The sequence below is a fragment of the Dermacentor andersoni genome, chromosome 5 (genome assembly GCF_023375885.2).
Source record: "Dermacentor andersoni chromosome 5, qqDerAnde1_hic_scaffold, whole genome shotgun sequence".
Taxonomy (NCBI): domain Eukaryota; kingdom Metazoa; phylum Arthropoda; class Arachnida; order Ixodida; family Ixodidae; genus Dermacentor; species Dermacentor andersoni.
Window position 1 is genome coordinate 139,214,949 of NC_092818.1, and position 20,344 is coordinate 139,235,292.

A 20,344-nucleotide genomic window follows, 5' to 3' on the forward strand; every position below is an offset into this window, starting at 1 on the left:
CTATCCATAACCAATTTAGCGAGAGTGAAATTTCGTTGCAGCGGACCTTTTACATGGCATGCACGATCCTCTCGGTATAGTAAAGAACCAAGATTGCTTGAACAGTATAGGCTACCCATTCATAGCCAATTTAGCGAGAGTGAAATTTCGTTGCAGCGGACCTTTTACGTGGCATGTACGATCCTCTCGGTATAGTAAAGAACCAAGATTGCTTGAACAGTATAGGCTACCCATTCATAGCCAATTTAGCGAGAGTGAAATTTCGTTGCAGCGGACCTTTTACATGGCATGTACGATCCTCTCGGTATAGTAAAGAACCAAGATTGCTTGAACAGTATAGGCTACCCATTCATAGCCAATTTAGCGAGAGTGAAATTTCGTTGCAGCGGACCTTTTACATGGCATGTACGATCCTCTCGGTATAGTAAAGAACCAAGATTGCTTGAACAGTATAGGCTACCCATTCATAGCCAATTTAGCGAGAGTGAAATTTCGTTGCAGCGGACCTTTTACATGGCATGTACGATCCTCTCGGTATAGTATAGTGAAACATTAGGAAAGCGGCAAAAAGAAAGGAGCATAGGCACGCAGTCACAATCGGTCACTGTCACCGCATACTGTCACCGCACAGAACAGTAACACTTGCAGCACTATCAACATCTGTTCAGGCTACAGCCGCTTGTTCAATTCTGTCGCCCTCAAAAACTGCAGCAGTGCCCTCGTCGCCCTCTGCTACAATGGCTTGTGATGGCGGGATTTTAAAATGTTTCTCTGTGAGAGGTCTTCGGTCAAAGCGCGCTATCGCCCTCTCTCCCCAGCGTAGGGTAGCAAACCGGATCTTTTTCTCTGGTTAACCTCCCTGCCTTTCCCCTTTCCTCTATCTCTCTCTCTCTCTAGGAAAGCGGCAGCCCGACTCCCTTTCATGAGGGAGTCGGGCTGCCGCTTTCCTAATTTTTTCGTAGTTCTTGGAGTCGTCAATAAGGATGTGAAAGCTGCTTGCACCGATACTTTTTGACCACGCGACTTGAACGCGTTCTGCTGTCTCTCTCTATGAGAGGCTGGTCGGGCGTCAACGTAGCAGCAATCCTGCAGAACGCGACACAGTTCGTATTAACGTCGATGACGTCTGTTCGCTCGGGTGCAGCTGCGCGCACTCGCATAGAGCGTATAGACGCAAGGGTTGCCCGCGTTTTCGGCCGCAAATCGCGCGGCACTTTGAGTCACGGCGCAGGTGCGTGAAGGCACAGCGCTGTCATCGCGCGCGTCTGCGGCGAGTAAACAAGTGGCATAGACTTGACTCCCAGAGACACGACCTGCACCATCGGGAACAGTGGGCGTCCTATATATATAGTGGTGTCCGTGCAAAGGCCTTCTGTGAACATGGGTTTAGAGAAGAGATTACGGGATTCCTAGAGGGTTTAGCGAAGCATAGAAGCGGGTTTGATCCCTGGTGCTGATTCTTCTGAAAAGGTCTTTTTCTGGGAAATACACGTCCAGTCGTAAGAGCTGGGTCAACAGCGCTTGGGAGGCCAGGAAAGGTTGTGATAGAGACTGGGTCTTGTATATTAATTTCTTGTTTGAGGCTGCCTACGGAACGAAGGCAGCAAACTGATCCACTTTGGATGCCAAAGGAAGTCTTTACGACCTTAATATTCCTGACTTGAAGTCCTAGCATTTAACAACTTCATCTGAGGCGTGATGTCTGGTGCTCGAGCATTTGTGCGCAAATAGCCCCAACCCCCTCTCCAGGTCTACGCGGATGGATCGGTCAGCGTGGATACCGACATCTGTGCCGCTGCATATTGGATCCCGTCTTTCGGCATGCTGCACAGTGTGGCCGTTTGGACCGTCTTTATAGTCTATTCGACTATTGCAGACAGTGCCGCTATCGCTGTAGCTCTTCGCCATCTGAAGAACAGAGCCGCATTAGAAAGCCGTCATGCTCTCAGAATCGAAGTCAGAAATTCAATCAGTTTGCAATTTCTACGACGGACTGGTCTAAAAGATTCATAATGACATATTTGACGCAGGAAGAAACGCTTAGGCGAAACCACTGACGGCGAGATCCGCTAGGTTAACCCCGCCTGTAGCAACCTACCCAATACAACCAGCACCCCCATCCTAACGGAGGTTGCACACGTGCATGCAACCTGTAAGCCGTTTTCTTTGTTCTCTTCCTCCCAAATTCTGTGCGTGCTCGTCGAGGCACTCGTAAGTTGTAAAGCATCTATATGGTTCAAATTTGCTAACCATGCAGTTCATGGGATCTTCAAGAGCCGTTCGTACAAGCGCAATAGCCGACAAATCGTCGTAGCGAACGAGCTGGTACGGAAAGGCGCCGGAAAACGATATCAGACCTTACGAGAGAAAAAAAAAATATGCTATTTAAATTTCGGAACCAAGAAAGTTTACCGCAGAAGCTGTGGCCGCTGAGTCTCATATAGAGCAATGAAAGTAGTCACAGCAAAGCTTGCAAGTATACGGCGTTGAAGGGAGTAATATACCCATGGAATATTATACTCGCTTCGGTGCATCTATATAGACATGGAATGCCTAGTGGACGTCGCGGAGACAAGCACGCCCCGACGGAAAAACGCCGACGACCGATCAGAGCATCAGAACCGCGGCGGTGGAAGATCTAAACTCCAAACTCTACATAGCTCTCAAGAATGCCGTCAGAGTTAACTATTCAGCCTAACACAAGCAAACAACAATCATTAGCGGAGCAGTGGGAGCTACAGCTCGCCAGCTTGGACCTGGGGGTGCAGAGGACACTCCTCTGGCAAGTCTAGCGGTCGGCCAAGGCCAATGCAGCCCTGGACTAAAGGAGCCACCCATCGTTCTTTGACCCCTTTTCCCCCACTCCCTTTCTTAATTAAGTTTTTACTACTACTACTCTCACGCGGCAGCGCGCGTGTCTCAAAGAGGCGTTCGGCGACGAACGCGTCCGGTAACTCGTTTTTGCGTGAGCGTAGTTGAAGAACCAAGGAAAGCTGTTAGAATTGAAGCGAGAGACAAGAGTCAAAGAAACCAATTTGGTTTATATTCATGGAATGATGAGCTTGCCGGCGTATGCCGTGAGAGAGAGTGAGAGAGAGAGAGAGAGAGAATAATGCAGAGAAAGGCAGGGAGGTTAACCCGAGGTAGTTCCGGTTGGCTACCCTGCGCAGGGGGAAGGGTTAAGGGGGATAAAAAGAGAAACAGAGTGGAAGGGGGAGATAGAAAGAAAGGGAGACAAGCACGAACGAACAAAGCGCGTACACTACAGAGTGGTAGGGGGCGGCATTCTTAGAGTCTGTCGGGAAGCGAATACTTAGGTAGAGTATGTTGTTCCGTTGCCTAATTCCGTAGAGTACAGAGCCGGGGACTGGCGCACCTGTAGCGGTAGTACAGATAACCATACGTAGACGACAACGCGGTTATATCTGTGCTGCTGTGTTGAGCTATGTCGAACGACGACGTATTTTAACGCGATAGCGTTTAGGGCCATCCTGGGCGCAAAAATATCAGGTGTCGGCGTCGGCGCCGGCGTCCGCGGTCGACAGAATCGTCCCGGATGACGCTTATTATCTACGGCGCTAAAGTTGTTCTTGTATCACTAAAGTTGTTCATACCTTGTCTTACGTTCTTTACAATGTTATTCCTCGAGTTTTGAGTATGGCACCTCACACACAAATTCCATGAAACAAAACACCGACAGCGCATGCGTTTTATGTTAAATCTTCTCAGACTGAAATATCAAAAGTGCGAAACAATAACAAGATATTGGCGCACGAAAGAGGCAGCGTTATTACCAGAAAGTTTGCCCCCATTCGTGCATAGATTTCGCCGCCAGCGTTTCCCGGTAAACATTTCGGTTACCTATAAGCTGCAGTTGCCCGGAAGCGTGAGGAGCAGTCAGGGATCTTTGAATGCTATCGCGTTCCATGCAGTCTTAAAAGCGAAGCTTTAAGCGTGCTCCAACTTTTCATGAAACGGAAGTCTGCGGGAAATTTTGAGAAAAACCGGCTTCTGCTACAGGAGCCTGTGTAAATTCGGTCCATGATTCGCAATGATTTCTTCGAAAGCCTCTGTAAATCCGGGTTTTTGTTTATAACAGTCATGGTAAATGAATATGACCATGCCGAATCCGGCCATTATGTCTACAATGTAGTGCTGGTGCCGATTTATTACGCTGCAGATATTTCGCAAGCTGGCTCGTGAACTTATAGGCTGACCCCGTATAGCACTAACTGCTTCGTTAGACGTATTTACTTCTGTGACGTATTTACTTTTGCGCATGCACGCAGCTTCGCCTCGCCACAGGCGAGGTGCGACAACCACCAAGGCCTCAATGCATTTCACAGCTCTGCACGGCACTCACCAAATACATGTGCTTTTTGCTCTGGCATATATGTATAGCTAATGGGCCCGCACGTGAAGTGCGCGGAGTTGTGAGATGATTCGGCGTCTTGCCTACCAACTTGTTAACTCCGCGCATTTTTTTTAAATATAGAAACGCTGATGTGTGTAGGCAACTTATATGCACGCGATTGGCTTAGAGTAGAGAGTTATCTTGGTCCTAACATACATCCACAGTGCCAAGTGTTGTGGCCAGGAACTCTATTATATAAACTCCGCTTTTTAAGGGCTCGGTGTTGTCGATCGCGCATGCCCCTGGGTTGCTTTCCTCGTTTTAGCCATCACGCCTCCTTTTAACCGCTCAGGGTAGCCAATTAGAATTTGCTTTGGTTGGCTTCCCTCGACTGATTTTTCTTCTCTCTCTCTCTCTATCTCCCTCTCTCTCTCTTGCATCGTACGCCGGTGAGCGGCTGGCCAACGTACGGGCACCAACCACTCACTGTCGGCAGCCAAGCGTTATCCACGCCGCTAACCAGCCAATGACCGCTGCTATACACGAACGAAAAAAAAAAAAAAAAAAGAAAACTCGGTGCGCCCGCGCTCGGATTCACAAAGCCGTACTTGTGCACTGCGGTTCGTGAGAACAGATGCTATCCGCTGAGAAAACCCGAGGAGACGACAACGAAATGGCGCCCAGTGACATTGATTTGCTACGATGAAACCATTTGTGATCTGCGAGCTATATTCACAAAACACCTGCTACGCCGTCCCTAATTGTTGACCACCGCTGCCGCCGTCTTCGTACATGCCGATGGCTTGTGCAGCAACCACGTGAATGCTGATCGAAGAGAAAACGAGCTTGCATAAAACAAACAAACAAAAAATACTTTTCTGAATACGGGCTATATCGGGAATACGGGAAACTGGAACATAGTTATCGCGCCTGGATCGACGATACGCTTCCGCAGTGCTATTCAGTATAGTTCTACTTTTTGTCATTGACTGCAATTGCCTTCGCTCTCAGAATTCGGCGTGCTACTATATATATAGACACCGAAATTCCGCCATGTTAGGCAATTTGCCACTTTGTCAACTCCGATTGGTTCACGGGGCGGGGGCGTCTGCGCCTCTCTGATTAGCTCCAAGCGCCAGAATGGCGGAATTCGAGAATGTCCAGATCCGCACCCCTGGTATCACTATTCTCCGACGCGCATTGTTACGAACCGTCTTTATTGCTAAAGCCAGTCGAGAGGCTTTGCTGCTTCGCAAGATTGTCGCAAGAGGCTAGATTCAACAGCGAGGAAATGTAATGGCCCGAAAGTATTTAGTTCTATATGTTAATGATCAATTATCTCCAGGGATTAGCCAACTACCACGTGCCATCGCTATTCTTTTAACATTTTACAACAACGCCACTTGTTCACAGCCCTCATTACACGCCCGCACAATTAATGGTGCGCGCTGACATACCTTCCGAATTTCGCGTCCCGCAATCTGCCGGGAAACAGCCACTAACCGTGACACAGCGGCCTTAGTTTTTCTGCGCTTTTGACTAAGTATAATCAAAATACCATTGGTGGTTTGATTTCTTTCTTCCTCCCCCTCTGTTTTCCATCATTAAAGAACTCTTTTCACCTCGCAACACAGTGTTATGCTTAATCGTATTCTTATGATTCATGGCCGAAGCGGCGGGAACTGTAGTTGGTCGCTTTGGGAAATAATTATGATAATGCCGTAGCTGAACTTTGAATTAGAAGTTGCGCTGAGCTGCGCTGCGACGCGTTGCAGAGGACGAGTGCGCCCCGCGACGACAACTGTTGTGCGAACCCCTGAAGTGGTACTTTAAACTAATCAATGGGTGTTGCAATTTCGCACTCTGCCCAATCCTCGAAAGCCGCCTGTGATCGTTAAATCTCGCCAAAGAGGGTGCTAATTTGAGAGAGATAAAGAGATGGTCGTCGTAGTGAATAACAGCGCTATAAAAGAAATGTGATGGTTCCAGTAGTTGCGCGCGCACACGCACACGCACGCACGCACGCACGCACGCACGCACGCACGCACACACACACACACACACACACACACACACACACACACACACACACACACACACACACACACACACACACACACACACACACACACACACACACACACACACACACACACACACGCACACACACGCACACACGCACACACACACACACACACACGCACGCACACACAGAGAGAGAGAGAGAGACATCCTCGAACTACATGCACCGGCTGGAAGGCGAGGCTTCAGACTCCGGAACGGTCCAAGCTATCCAAACTACCCCTATGAACTCGGGACAGTGTGTGTGTGTGTGTGTGTGTGTGTGTGCGTGTGCGTGTGCGTGTGTGTGTGTGTGTGTGTGTGTGTGTGTGTGTGTGTGTGTGTGTGTGTGTGTGTGTGTGTGTGTGTGTGTGTGTGTGTGTGTGTGTGTGTGTGTGTGTGTGTGTGTGTGTGTGTTCGCGCGCGCGCGCGCGCCTGTACGGTTCGGTTGCGTTCGGTTTGCTCTTCCTGCCGCCTTTCAAGGCATGCACTGAGGCGCGCCACGTAGGGTGCATGCACTCTTCTATGATGACGTCCGCGCACGCTCGCGCGTCGCGCGGGCCTTCTTTGCCGGAGCCGTTGCACGCAGCAGACACCGAGGAACGGCGCACGGTCATTCCCGGCCCGCCACAGTGCCGTATATAGCGTACGTGTACATGGAGTCATTTGTATCTGTCCGGTGGCTCCCGCCAAGCGGACAAGCGCCACACCGCGTCGTGCCGCGGGCAGCAGCATGCATGCCGGCGTCATTTGCGCCCGGTGACTTAAACGACGCCCGAGAGACGTGGAACGAAAGCGAAAGCATCCCGTGATTATCCACTTCCGCGCAATTATGCGCAAGGAGGCACCCTTTTCTCCTTTGCGATTTCGTTTATTTCTCTCTCTCTTTCTTCCTGTTTCGTTTCAGATGACTTCTCACAAGTGTTTATACAGCGCGACGACTCTGTCTCACTCTCTCTCTCTCTCTCTCTCTCTCTCTCTCTCTCTCTCTCGTTTCCAGTTACATATGGTGAGTTAGGGTCGTAGAAGGAAACAGCTCGTAGCATCCAATTTCTCGCGCCTTAATTCGACACAGTCATGCGATCCGGCTTTCCGTGCGCGACTTATAGTGTTGGACTTGGTAAACGCGCATGCAGGAACCGCGGCACTGAGGGTCCCTATCGTCGTGTTCTGCATGCAAGCATCCGAGTCGTTAGCTGCGATTTCAGTGGGCGCTCGTCCGTGGCGACGCTTGTCAACAGCGGGACGTAATAAAAAATTGCCCCTTTCTCAATGGCACGCGGGAAGCGTATGCCGCGCGCCAGCGCTTGACAGTCGAATTTAAGAGCTCCTCGCGCAGTTCCAAGAAGCGCGTTGTTTCTGCGCACGTCCGAAGCGCTGCTTGGCAATGTATCGCGCCGCGTGTTAGCGGATGCACTTGCTGGGCATATTAGTAAGCGTCCCACTTGTGGGCGTCTCAATTAGGTCTTTGGCACTGCAGTGCATTGTCTTTGCTGGGCGCCATTTGTATTGTTATACTGAGCAGGTGCAATGTCATACCAGTGACTTTGCCAGATTTTCGCACGGTGGTTTCGAGTCGTAGGTGCCAGTGCATATACGAAGGCGCGTTGTATGTGTGGTGGTGCGCGCATGGTGGTTGTTCTTATGCATGGGGAACCTGGATCCGCATTGTGCAGGCTTCTATATGCCTAGCCGAGTCGCACAGTTATAGGACATTTCTTGGCTGTACATTCTCTTTTTCAAGCGAAGCTCGTAGTGCCGCACTGGTGTTGGTGTCGGTGTTGCCGTAAGAGAAAAACTCAAGCCACGCGAATAGAAAAATTGCTTGTGGGGCTGCGGATTCGAGCCACCGACCTCCGGGTTGCGAGATAACCACGCTAACCGATTCAGCCACTGTCGTTTCATCATAACCGCGCCCTTTAAAGCGGGGTTTTGTATGCATGAAAAAGAGATACAGCGCAAGGCGCGAGCTAATCACAGGTGTTCATTCCCTTCGGAGGAGGGAAAGGGTGTGATCGCGTGTTCGCTCGCCTCGCGCCCGCCGCTTCCCGCCAGTTCAGGCCTGGTAGTCAGATGGGGAGGCTGCCGTAGATGGTTCGTTCTGCCGTAGAGCAGGCTGCGTTGAAGGAACGGCAGCGGTACGGGCCGCGCGTCGTGCGTTCGGCCGAAGAACACGCGGCGTTTGATGAACGCCGCAGGGGAATCGCTCGAGAAAGGGCTCGTTGTCGACGTGCCGACCTCGCCGTGAGGGAGCGCTATAACCCGAGTCATTACAGCAATGAAGAGCCGCGGATCCGGAGCTTCGCTTGCACCCCTCTTCACAGTAACAGAAGGGCAGTCATTTTTTTATTGCGATAGCAATTCTATGAACACTCTAGGCGCATTTCTGCCGTCGCTGTCGCCGTGAGGTTCCGTATGAGTGAAAGCGTGTGAGGGTGAGCCGGCGAACGCGGTCCAATCTCGCTTGCGCGAGCGAGGAACGCGGCCCGGATGCGTGCCCTCTCCTGTGGAGCGCGAGGCAATGGGGGTCACATAGAGGGTCAGGCGTGGGAGGAGGGGTGTTCTTCTACAGCGGCTGCCAGCCGGGGTGTCTCGACGTCCTCCTCGCCAGCCGCTCCGTACAGAGTGTAGACATTGCGGCGTCTACTACGGCGTTGGCCAGGCTAACCGCGGAAGCCGTAGTAGACGCCTTCAGCGGCCGCCGGGGCGCGCTGCCCGCGTTCGTGTGTCTTGAAAGCAATCTGCGATGTGGCCAAATTGCGCGCCCGCGCGCGGGCCTTATCTTGAAAACGATCTGCGATGTTTGCAGAGTGCGCGTAGTGCCGGTAGCTTCGTATGCGCTGTGCTTTCGACGTTTCGTTCGCGTTGAAGCGACAGATGCACGGAGGTCATTTGGCTCGCAGCTGCTGCCACGATTTCTAACCCCAATGTTTTCAGAGAGTTTCCGCTGTCAATGAGCGAGATGTGTTCATGTTTACCTGTGCGCTTGACACCGTGCTTGTTAATTTAGTTAAAACTCGTTGACGGGCTTGTTGGTTTGAATCCATGATAGAATGAGTAAGCGCGATTGCACAGGGGCGTAGAAAGAAGCAGACATGCAAGGACCGCGCTGTCTCTGTGTGTCTCTTTCTTTCTACGTCCTCGTTGAGTCACGCTTACACATTCTATCATTGTTAATTTGTTTACAAGTTTATACCGCCGGTAAATCTACTTTCCTTACTTCGTACTAATGGCTACTAATTTGCTATCGCAATCGGTGCTTCGCCTTCCGGGCGGAACTGCGAATTTTTTTTTTTTCTGTGCGACGATTATGTGCCTGAGGTCCGTCCACTGATTACAGTCTTCGCATCTATCTGAATAGAGTACTGGGTAACTGATTATAAGCCATCGGGTTTGGGAAAGTGTTTGCTTGTGGTAGGCGCCATGCTGCCGCCTGCTGTTCAGTTAATGCGGAGTCTGGAGTGGGGGGGGGGGGGGGGGGGTAATACTGTCTTCCTAATCTGCAGTGTTTGGCGATTTCATTATATCTGACCATGCGGTGTCTCTCCGCACTCGGACCCCGCGTTGTTGCTGCCCCTGCTCAGGTTGCTAACTCTCCAGCCATAGGGTGTGTGTGGTTTCGTTGCCCGGGAAAGAGGAGTGGGCGGGCGTCCATATGACATGAACGTCGCATTCCCCCCCGAGAGTTAACCAGGATCCTTGGCGCATCTTTCGAGACCCTTCCCTTAGCAAAGTTATGAAGCGCGGTTTTAAAGTCACCGATTATGACGCTGGCCATTCTGGAAGCGAGCGCCAGTGCTACGGCCTCTTCCTCCGCGATTTCCGAATTTCCCGTCTTAACCGTGCCGCTGGCAAGCTAGCGGCCCGCTTGATTTGAGGCGACAACTGCCATATGTCGACCGTCTGCATATTTCGCCGCGTCTACATATGGACCACGTCCACGTCGTTTTGAAACTTCTTGCATATATGTAGTGCTTTCGCTCTTGCATTCATCTGCTCCCGGTGATGTTCAGGGTGCATGTTTCTGGGCTGGCCCCAACATGGTGCCGGGGCCAAACAACACGTATACGAACGCGTACCAGTGGGAGACCGCGCTGCTCAGCTCAGACAGCGAGGTCCAACTACAAGTCATCAGGCAAGCCGAAGATGCCGCTAAGACCCAAGGGCTCCTATAGCCACCATCTAAGGGAGGGGAGATAAACTCCTGTGACACTTGCCTTTTTCATTAAAAGTTATTTCGTCATCTACGCGATGATTGAATAAGACCATTAACTATTTCTAGCCATAATCTTACTTTTTAAGTAACAAATTTATGTTCTCTGCATCTCAATGCGAAAGAAATTGAAAAAAAAAACAAAAAACAGCTGAACTTTCCTGAGCAGTTTTCCGCATATATTGAAACAGTCGGTCGCGAATACGGTTCACTGCACAGAGCTAACGACGCTTCAAACTTATACATTTCCCTTATGCGTACATCTGAAGAATGCGCGCAGAATATTCGAAGATTCTCTCCGTGCCACCTAACGCGTGTCACATGCATATGGCGACATGCAGGCGCTGAAAACGAGACGCAGTTGTCCAGTCTGAGCGTGCTGCGTATATGCGTGTAGACGTTTGCGATGCTTCGGAAAGAACCGATGATCTGCAGCGCGAATTCTACGTTAACAACGCAAGTAGGGGTGCTCTCGCTCTGATACGTTTTGTTATATCTTTATGTGTCGGGCATACCGTTTAGAGGGGATTACGTCAGACGGCAAGAGGCAAACATCACTTACCAGCAAGAGCATTTGTGAATTAGACCTCTGTATAATTTGTAAGCGCTGTCTCCTCTTTCTCTTGCTTTAAACCCCAGGGCACGCGACTAAATCCCGGCCGCGGCGGCCACAATTAGATGCAGGCGAAATGCAAAAGCGCCCGTGTACTTTGCATTGAGCGGATGTTAAAGAACTCTAGGTGGTCAAAGTTAATCCGTAGTCCCGCACTACGGCGTGCCTCATAATCATATCGTGGTTCCGGCACTTAATACCCCAGATCTTAATTAATTAAATTACTGTTTTTGTCTTTGACAAGGTCCTCCCGAGTGAGGGCCTTCACTGTCCATTAAACTGAGTGACATCGTCGGTTTCAGGTTCAAGTTGAAAGGAAATTTACTGATGGTTTCTTAGTGTAATTTCCATTCTGTCTAATTCTTCTATGCGGCTTTGTGTGCGTGATTTTGTTGAATGAACTATGTTTCTGATGTCATTGTAGTATTCGTCAAGCAGCTGCGCTCAGACGCAGCGGGTCGGTCTTCCGCGAGTCTTCTTTTCTATAAGGAAGACATTCAAAAGCTGTTTCTTTTTTTGTGTCGTGTGGCCCCGAAACTTCCTAAGTTGAGCGAGGAAGCCACCCTGCAGGAGATCCTGGAAGCAAATCGTTTTTGTCAGTGTCCCGCCTTTACGGCAGATGGCGCAACGCTCCTTCGATCGACTCGGCTCGGCCTGGTGGCTGCATTGTAGCGGCTGAGCTCCAACGGCGTTGTCTTTGGTAGGGGGCGTGGCGCTTACGTCATGCGCGCCAGAAACGACATGAACTCGTAGTTGTAATTGAAATACCGCGCTTTGTTTATGCCTATTAAATTTTTCAGAATTATATCGTAATGGACGTACCGCCATTCTTCCTTACCCGGTGAACACGTCTTGCGTCGCACATTCGCATATATGTTCTCAGGGGTGTCGATTTATGGCCAGTAAATTAATCGCCCAGTTTACCTCCACGTCAAATTACGCCTAAATTTATGCGTAACTGCGATATTACTGTTCATGTGCTTGGGGATGGCGGAAACGTACTTGCTAACCAGCCACTGTGCAGTAAAAAAACTAACTTTCCATTAACTTGAAATATAAATCCAGCTATGACCCCTCATTGACCAAATTTCGAGACTTATAATCTCTTATTTTTCTATATTTAAAAGCGTGAAAGCCAACGAGCTCGAACTTACTCAAATTGCACACGGACAGCGCTGTAGCTCTCTCGCAAGAGTTGTACCTCTCTCGCAGTTTTCAAAGTGTCCGTCGAAATGTATTGGCGTTCTAGTTAATTTGGGCTTCAATGCATAAAACAGCGATTTCTTGAGAACGTAACTAGAACGCCAATGCGATTCGTCAGACACTTTAAAAATTATTATCACGGAACTGGTGCTGTCCAGAGAATTCGTTCCAAGTAGATACGCCACGCGAACTCAGCGCCTATAATTCGTAGATTGAAATATGTGTTGTAAAGTAATTATTTATAAGGTTAATTACACTAATTACGTTAATCATTCAATTGAACATTTTGATTTCTCGTATAGAAGTAATGACCGCTTCATCGAGTAATTTAGTTGAAGGGATTGACTATATATGCTATCTGCCATAGTCAATCTTTTAAAGAATTGGTGCAGCTAAAAACAAGAAAACCCTGTATATAGTACAGATCAGTGGTACGTGCAGTATGACATTGAATGTGCTCTTTGTTCGCCTTTATCTGCTTGTAAATTTGCATTTTTATTTTATTTTATTCTTTTTCTCTCTTTTTGAACATCCTGCCTCGCTTTTCAGCTAAACAACACACTTGTTCTTTCCTTTCTTTGATTATGCATGCGACCTGCGACCAACTGAATATTCAACACTGTACCACTGCCTCAAATTGTGCTTATATTGGTCCCTGAATATTAACTTGCTTCTTCTAATGAAGATTTCACGTATGTTGGTCCTAGGAATCAACTGGCGGTGGTAGTCGTGGGTTCGTTCTCTCGGCGGACATATTTGCGGATGAGTACGCGAATATTTATGGGCGCTGAATGTTATTGTAGCTAGTGAAAATGCAGAACATACCTACTTATAATGAATTCTCAAGATTATAACAGCTTTCAAATATTAATTTTCAACATCTCCGACGAAGTGCATTAGCATTCCAGTTACTTTTGTGCTTCAATGCGTAAAACAACGTTTTCTTAGAAAAGTAAGTGCAACAACGCTGCACCTTTACCGCAAGTGTGACGGCACATATAGCGCACATAGCACATAACACATATAGCACATAGCAGCACTCGAAACCAGTACCATCTTCAGAATATCTTCTAAGTCGATATGCCTTGCATACTCACCAGCTACAATTCGTAGATTGAAATATGTGCTGAGCATGAATAATTAAAAATTATCGGCATAGTTATTTGAATTAGTCAATTAACCATTTTGATTTCTCGTAGAAGTAATGACTGCATCAGAGTGTATAATTTAGATCAAGGAATAGAATTCTACAGTCTGCAGCACGCACTTTTAAAATTCGGTTTGGTGCGAAACAAAAACACGCGCACGCACCTTGTAGAGTAATGTTTAGACAAACATAGTTGTATCAATACATACAACTATATAAATAGTGTATGTATGCATATATATAGTCGGTGCCTTCTTGTGCACTTGTCATGGACACTGATTAGATCGGACTGCATCGGACAACTGATGCTTCGGCGTACGCTACCTTTCCATCATCACTCGTCACCCTCCTCTACTAACCTCTGCTTTCCTCCCCCGCTTTACTCCGCTGTGGAGTAGCAAGCTTCTCCGGCCAACATCTCAGCTTTTCCTCTCATTAATCATTCTATATCTCTTTATTTCTCTAGTCGTTGAAGTTGTCGAGTTGTCAATCTCTGTGCGAATCGGAAAGTTTGTCTGCATAGAGTCTGTATAGCTCTACAAACGTCTGCGGTGCCGGCCGTGAGCAGCGTTCGTAGCGATGACAACCGCCGTGGAAACTCACCGGATATATATGGCGTTCTGCTGCTGAGCATGAGGTCGCGGGTTTGATGCTCAGACGCCGCGGCCGCATTTCGATGGGGCTGAAATGCAAAATTTCTCGTGCGCTTAGACTCAGCTGCACGTGAAAGAAATCCACCTTACGAAAATTAATTCGGAGCCCTGCAGTGCGATATCTCTCGTACAGTGTTGCTTTGGGACGTTAAACTCCGCGAAGGAATCAATCGTGTAGCTTTGGGTGGCGTTCCTCGTGCATGGTGACAAATTACAGTTAGACACCATAGCCCTCGGGTCGCTTTTTCTTTAAGTTTGAAGACCTAATCGTTCTTCTGTGAGGCTCGGGTGTTTGTAGTCGTCAATTGGTCACAGTCGCCCATCAAATTCATCGACGTTACTTTGCGTAGATTCTTCGCGCCAAACACGAAGCCAGTGGTGCAGTGTGCCAAATGAAACGACGCATTTTGCGAATTTGGCAGCTCGTAAACGTTATTACTCAAGGCCCTTCGCCAGTTTCTGCTCAGAAACTACGTGCGATCGGGAGAGCTAGAAAGGCTTTCACTTTAGCGTGGCCACGCTGTCTGTCGCACCGTTGTTCGTCGTTGGCGTATTGAGACACGCCATGTAGGGAAAAAAAAAGGCGGGGGGGGGGGGGGGGGGGGGGTCTGCGCTCTCGAATTAGCGTGAACAGTGGTTATACGATGTCTGGCGCGTCTCCTATCCGTTGGTTATTTTCTTCGAGGCTCGCTCCCAAGGCCTCGACGTGGTCAATTCGATAAACGCGCACTTTCCTTTTCTTTTCTTTTCTTTTTTAGTTTGGGCGTGAACTCAGCTTCGTCATACTACATCAATCTAAAAACCTCTCCTTTCGCATACCTCACGGCCGCCGTAACGATGGAGCTGCTACCTCTCCTGAGTGGAAGTTTAGGTGGTGTTGCTAGAACTGCGCACGCTGGGGAGGACGTTGTGGATTGTATATAGAAGCGGCAATTGTCGTCCCTCCAAGGACTTTGGTTCTGTCTGAGTGTGTGTGTGTGTGTGTGCGCGCTGACGGAGGGAATGGAGCCTATATATACGTATACTTGCCTTCCGAGAAGATAATTGAGCCTCTGGCGTCTTGATGACTCCCGCTGAGGCAAAGGCACCTCCCGACTGGACCTGCGTGGCATGCAGACGCGCGTGTGTCCCATATGTGATAGTGATGTGCGTGTGTCGAGAGGAAAAATTACGCAAACAGCAGTGGTTGCGAACGTTGAGTCCTGTTAACTCTCTTAACGCGTGCCTGTAAGAAGGAAGAAGCGAAAGCGAGGCGTTTCACGCCGACTATTACCTACCGTTTCCGCTGCGAAGCAAGTATAGGCCTGTGTATACGATTGTCGTGTCAGACAGTGGCGCATCCTGGAAGCGGCGGCGACTACTCCTCCAAAAAAGAAGTCAATAAGACGAAGGCATGGTCAAGACAATGAAATTAAATTGAAGGATGAGAAGCTGAAGCGAATGACGGAGTGTTAAGCTTGTGCATCAGCAGGCCCATATATAGACGTTGTTTGCGCAAATGGAGATGTGAATAAAACTCGTATTCTAACGTCTCACAAAGACACGTGCTGAGATTTGTGCTGAGATGAACGCTTCTGCATATATCTCTTGTATTATTGTGTACATTTAGTAGCGCGATACCGTTAATTATAGAGCGGTGGACAGAATCGGAGATAAGGGAAGATAAGTAGATTCATTTTAAAATGTAGGAGAGGCGCCCGCCTGAGGTACAGTGTTCTTTCTTCGATTGCTTAATTTTCGTGCTGCTTAGCCATGACACTGCATCTTGGCACACCGCGGGCCGTCTCGTCCGATGTGCCCATGGTGTACAGAAGACAGGCATCGAAGTAAGCACACCCAGCCGCTTACAACGCACTTTACTTTTGTCTAACACCGGCCTGTTGACCCTTTTCGCGGCACTTCCGCGGCGCTGCCATGTCTGATCACGTGGTGACGCGTCCATTGTTTACCCCAGCTGCCTCCGTTGTTTCCGTCTTTACAATGGATGTATATGACGCCGGTGCGGCTTAGTGAACCTCTATTACGGGATATATCGTAGACGGTGACTGGGTGGGCAACACGAAGCTTAGGCCACAGCTTCAGAGAACATGCAAAAGAGCTTTCGGGGCTGCTAAACCCCCCGAGCAGCGTATTGCACAGCGCTTGTTGCACAAAACGGGGCTAAAATATATGTATTCCAAGCCATATCAAAACTTTCCACTTATGGATTTATTTAGGGTTACTCTGTATTGCTCCTCGTTCTTTATTTGGCAAGTATTTCGAAGCAGCGGCTTGTCGCGTTTCTGACAAAGTAATGTTCATCGGTGCGATCACTACCTGATTATTTTCTGTCTACTCGCTCGCGGGTGTGCTCAGTTCCGATATATTTTCTCTTGCTGTGTATACAAGTCTTTGAAACGTAGCTATTTTATACATTGTATAATACCTTGTAGCAAAGATGTATTATCGCTATATAGTAACTCGCTTACTCTTCTGGACCGTCACGAAACGTTCAGCTTCGACCATTCATGCGCTATGGGTGTAGTCCGTCAATTACTGTGCGTATATAGTGCGCATATGTTTAAGTGTGCGCCCATTGACTTATTCTTGACACGTTGGCGATAAGATTGGGCCTAAGTTTCTGTGCCAGTTGGGATAGACGTGTGTACATATACTGTGAGCGAAACTTACTTTGACAGGAAGCGGCGCAACTCCCTTTGTCATTGTTTAACGAGCGGTACTCACTGTTGCCGGCGTTCCAGGGCTGAAGCCCTTTCTTTGAAGGTTAGCGACACGACGCTGGCGGCTGAGCAAATTTCTGTATCCTCGAAAAAATCCGTACATCTCGAAGTGCCGATAACACGTACAGACAGCCGTATAATTGTTTGTATAATAACTTTCAGTCGTATAATTGTTGCCAATCGTACCTCATTGCCATCCAACTACATGCCTGCAGCAAGTCCATCCTCAACTTTATGGTGCCTGCACAGACCTGAAATACGCCTCACCATCCCAGGAATCACGAAGAAGGCTGACATGCCGTCGTTTGCCCTGAAGCAGGCCACATTAGAAATTTTACATGAGGTTCACAGTGGCAGCGTACACGTTTACATCGATGGCTCAGTCACATCTGCAAGTTCAGCTGCCGCTGTGGTGATACCAACAAGATCCGTCAAAATACAGCTAAAAACATCATATCTATCATCGACGACAGCTGTTGAACTGGTAGCCCTGCGTGCGGCTCTTCATTTCATTCAGGAGGAACCACACCATGCATGGTCAGTCTTCTGTGATTCCAAGGCAGCCCTACAGAGTGTACTCTCAGCACTGCGCCATGGATCACATGAGCAGCTCGTCGCAGAGATCGGAGAAGTCCACTATCGCATAATTGACGAAGGACACGATATAATATATCAGTGGTTGCCTAGTCATGTGGCATACATGGCAATGATCGAGCGGACGCCGCTGCCCGATCTGCCCATGACGGCGTCTACATCGTAGCCATTCCTCTTTCCAGAGCCGACGCAGCGAAAAAAAACTTTCCGTACTTGCACATGACCTGACATTAGCTCCATGTAATTCATCCAATTTCACAAGTGCACGCCTTCATAACTTGGACCCTAATTTACAGCTCCGTATTCCGCCCGAGCTTCCGCGACGTCACTGCGCCGTTCTAGTCAGTCTATGGCTTGGAGTAGCATTTTCAAATGCGTACTCTTTTCTTATCGTAATGGCCAACAGCCCACTTTGTGACTTCTGTGGGTGAAATGAAACAATCGGGCACCTTGTTTGTCAGTGCTCTCGTTTCAACCCGCAAAGAGCAGTCCTCTCAGCCACCCTAGACAAACTGAACAAGCGCCCAATGACAGAAAGCAAGATCCTTGGCAACTGGCCTACGCGAACATCCGCGCGATCCGCTATGAAGGCGCTGCTGCGGTACTTAAAGGACACCGGATTTTCAGACAAATTGTGACTATATATGTATACACTGTGTGACGTAGGATCGTACGGTGACACTGCGTAACACTAGGAACGCCTTAGCGGTCTGCGTGACGGTGCCCACAGAAACAGTTTGTGTGTACGTGCATGTATATGTAAGTTCTTTTTATTTTTTTTATCCTTCTCTCTCTCACCTATCGCATCCCCTTGCCCCTCCCCTAGTACAGGGTATCCAACCGGAGATAATCTCTGGTTAACCTCCCTGTCTTTCCTTTGCCTCTCTCTCTCTCTCTCTCTCTCTCTCTCTCTCTCTCTCTCTCTCTGTGTGTGTGTGTTCCTTATATACGTCATAAAGGTACAAAAAAATGCATCGATTATGTCATACATCACCCTTGCCATCTGAAGTAGTATTGTAAGGGCCATGCGACCATCTCCAGCCCTCATCAAGAATCTCTCTCTCTTGCTAGTACATACATATATAAGTATCGGTCAAGATATATATATATATATATATATATGCGTGCTCGTCGTGCGTCGTGCACGGATGGCTGATTCCTCGCGCGCATCATCGCCTCTCTTGCCTTCGACGATGTCTTATTTACTTCCCGTGCAGGCAGGCGAAGTGCGTGCGCGCGCACTCGGTCGGGCTTGTTCATCGCTCGCACCTCTCATGGCGCCTCAGGAAAGCCGCACGCACGGGGGGTGAGGTCTGCGAGAGATGATGACAGGTTTCGCAGACGGAAGAGAGGGCCGCGGCCGTGATTGCCGCCCCCCTTTTGGTTTGCCGTTTAAAGTAAATGTACACTTTACAAAAAAAAAAAGCTACAAGAAAGAGGAAAAGCCGTCTACGCCGCAGTACTCGTCCGCGTCTACAACAACGTCGAGGAGGAGCCTACAGCCGTGCGAAATGCACCTACATAGCGCGCCGGGAAGTCATCCGGCAAAGATTTGTTTCGTCCGTCAGGGGGCCCCGCCAGACAATGCCTGCCTACGGACGCGCGCGCGTAACACAGCGGCTGGCGTCCGAGCGTGCGCTTGACCCCTCTCGAACGTCATGTGCGGTAAGTGTCCGCGCGTTCAGCCTCGAAAGTGAAAACAGCGGTGGAAAGGAAACAAAATAATAACAATAATAAATAATAGTGAAGGAAACGCAGTGGTAGGCGCTCGCGGCTCTCTGTTGTGGCCAACGGAGCGTGGTTAATAATTAGATTTGAGCGCTCGGTGACGAAAAGGAAAAGGCGCGCGAGCAAGGAGGCGTTGTTGAGGCGTTTTTGAGGGGAGGCTGTTGGCGGCGGGTGGCCTCCTGCCCTCGGTGCGTGTGCGCGCCCCGTCCGTTAGCGGCGGTTTTCTGTTTTTCTTTTTTGCGGAAGTGATCGCTCATAGTGGCGGCCGGATACGGTACCGGAACGCCGTGTCCCGCCTCCCGTCGGTACCCTCGCCGTTGCGTAGCTTCTGCGAGAACCCGCCAGAACTGACCGCGCGGCGCTTCCCGTATTCGCAAAAGGAAAGTAGAAAAAAAAAGAAAATAAAATATAGAGAAACACCGTTCCCAGCTATTTTGTTTTCTTTCACATTACTTTCTTTCTCTACTTTTTTTTTACTCGTTTTTCATTTTGCTTCGTGCCTTCTCGTGTCGTGTCCGTTTGTTCGGATGCATACGAATCCTAGTTCGCGCCCCTGCGTATGCGCTTCAGCAGACTCGGCGGGAACGCCGGCCGAACATCGGCGTGAACATGCTTGGCACGGCTGGTTCCGTCTCGCTAAGACCTCGTTGCGAGAGCGAATAATCCAACATACAATGTGTGAGCGCACTCAACTCCAGCGAAAATGTGCTCTTATATGTCGGCGATGAAGAAAGGCTTGCTTTGAGGCAATTTTATAATAACTACAACATTTTCCGGACCGTGACACAGCGCCTCATGTTGTTGTTGTCGTTAATGTTGTTGTTGCCTCATAGCATCACGTGGCTCCTACTAGAGCGCCAGTGATTTTTCTCCTCCTAACCCTTCGATTGCATTGCCATATTCCCTAAACGTCTACTGCCGGAAGCCGTTAGAAACAGTTTTCATATTAACTCTGCGTTTTCTTCCAATGCAAGCCGCATAAATAGTGCGCATAAATGTGTAGGCGCCCTAGTGCCTACACACTGTATTGTCAAAGTCTATAGTATAGTGCCCTACTG

General features: G+C 49.0%; 1 long non-coding RNA gene across 1 annotated transcript in view; it reads left to right on the top strand.

Annotated features, from left to right (window-relative positions):
* The window catches only part of LOC129385082 (uncharacterized), a 170,853-nt gene that overhangs the window by 149,704 nt on the left and 805 nt on the right, over positions 1-20,344 (top strand). The gene's annotated exons all lie outside the window — the stretch shown is intronic.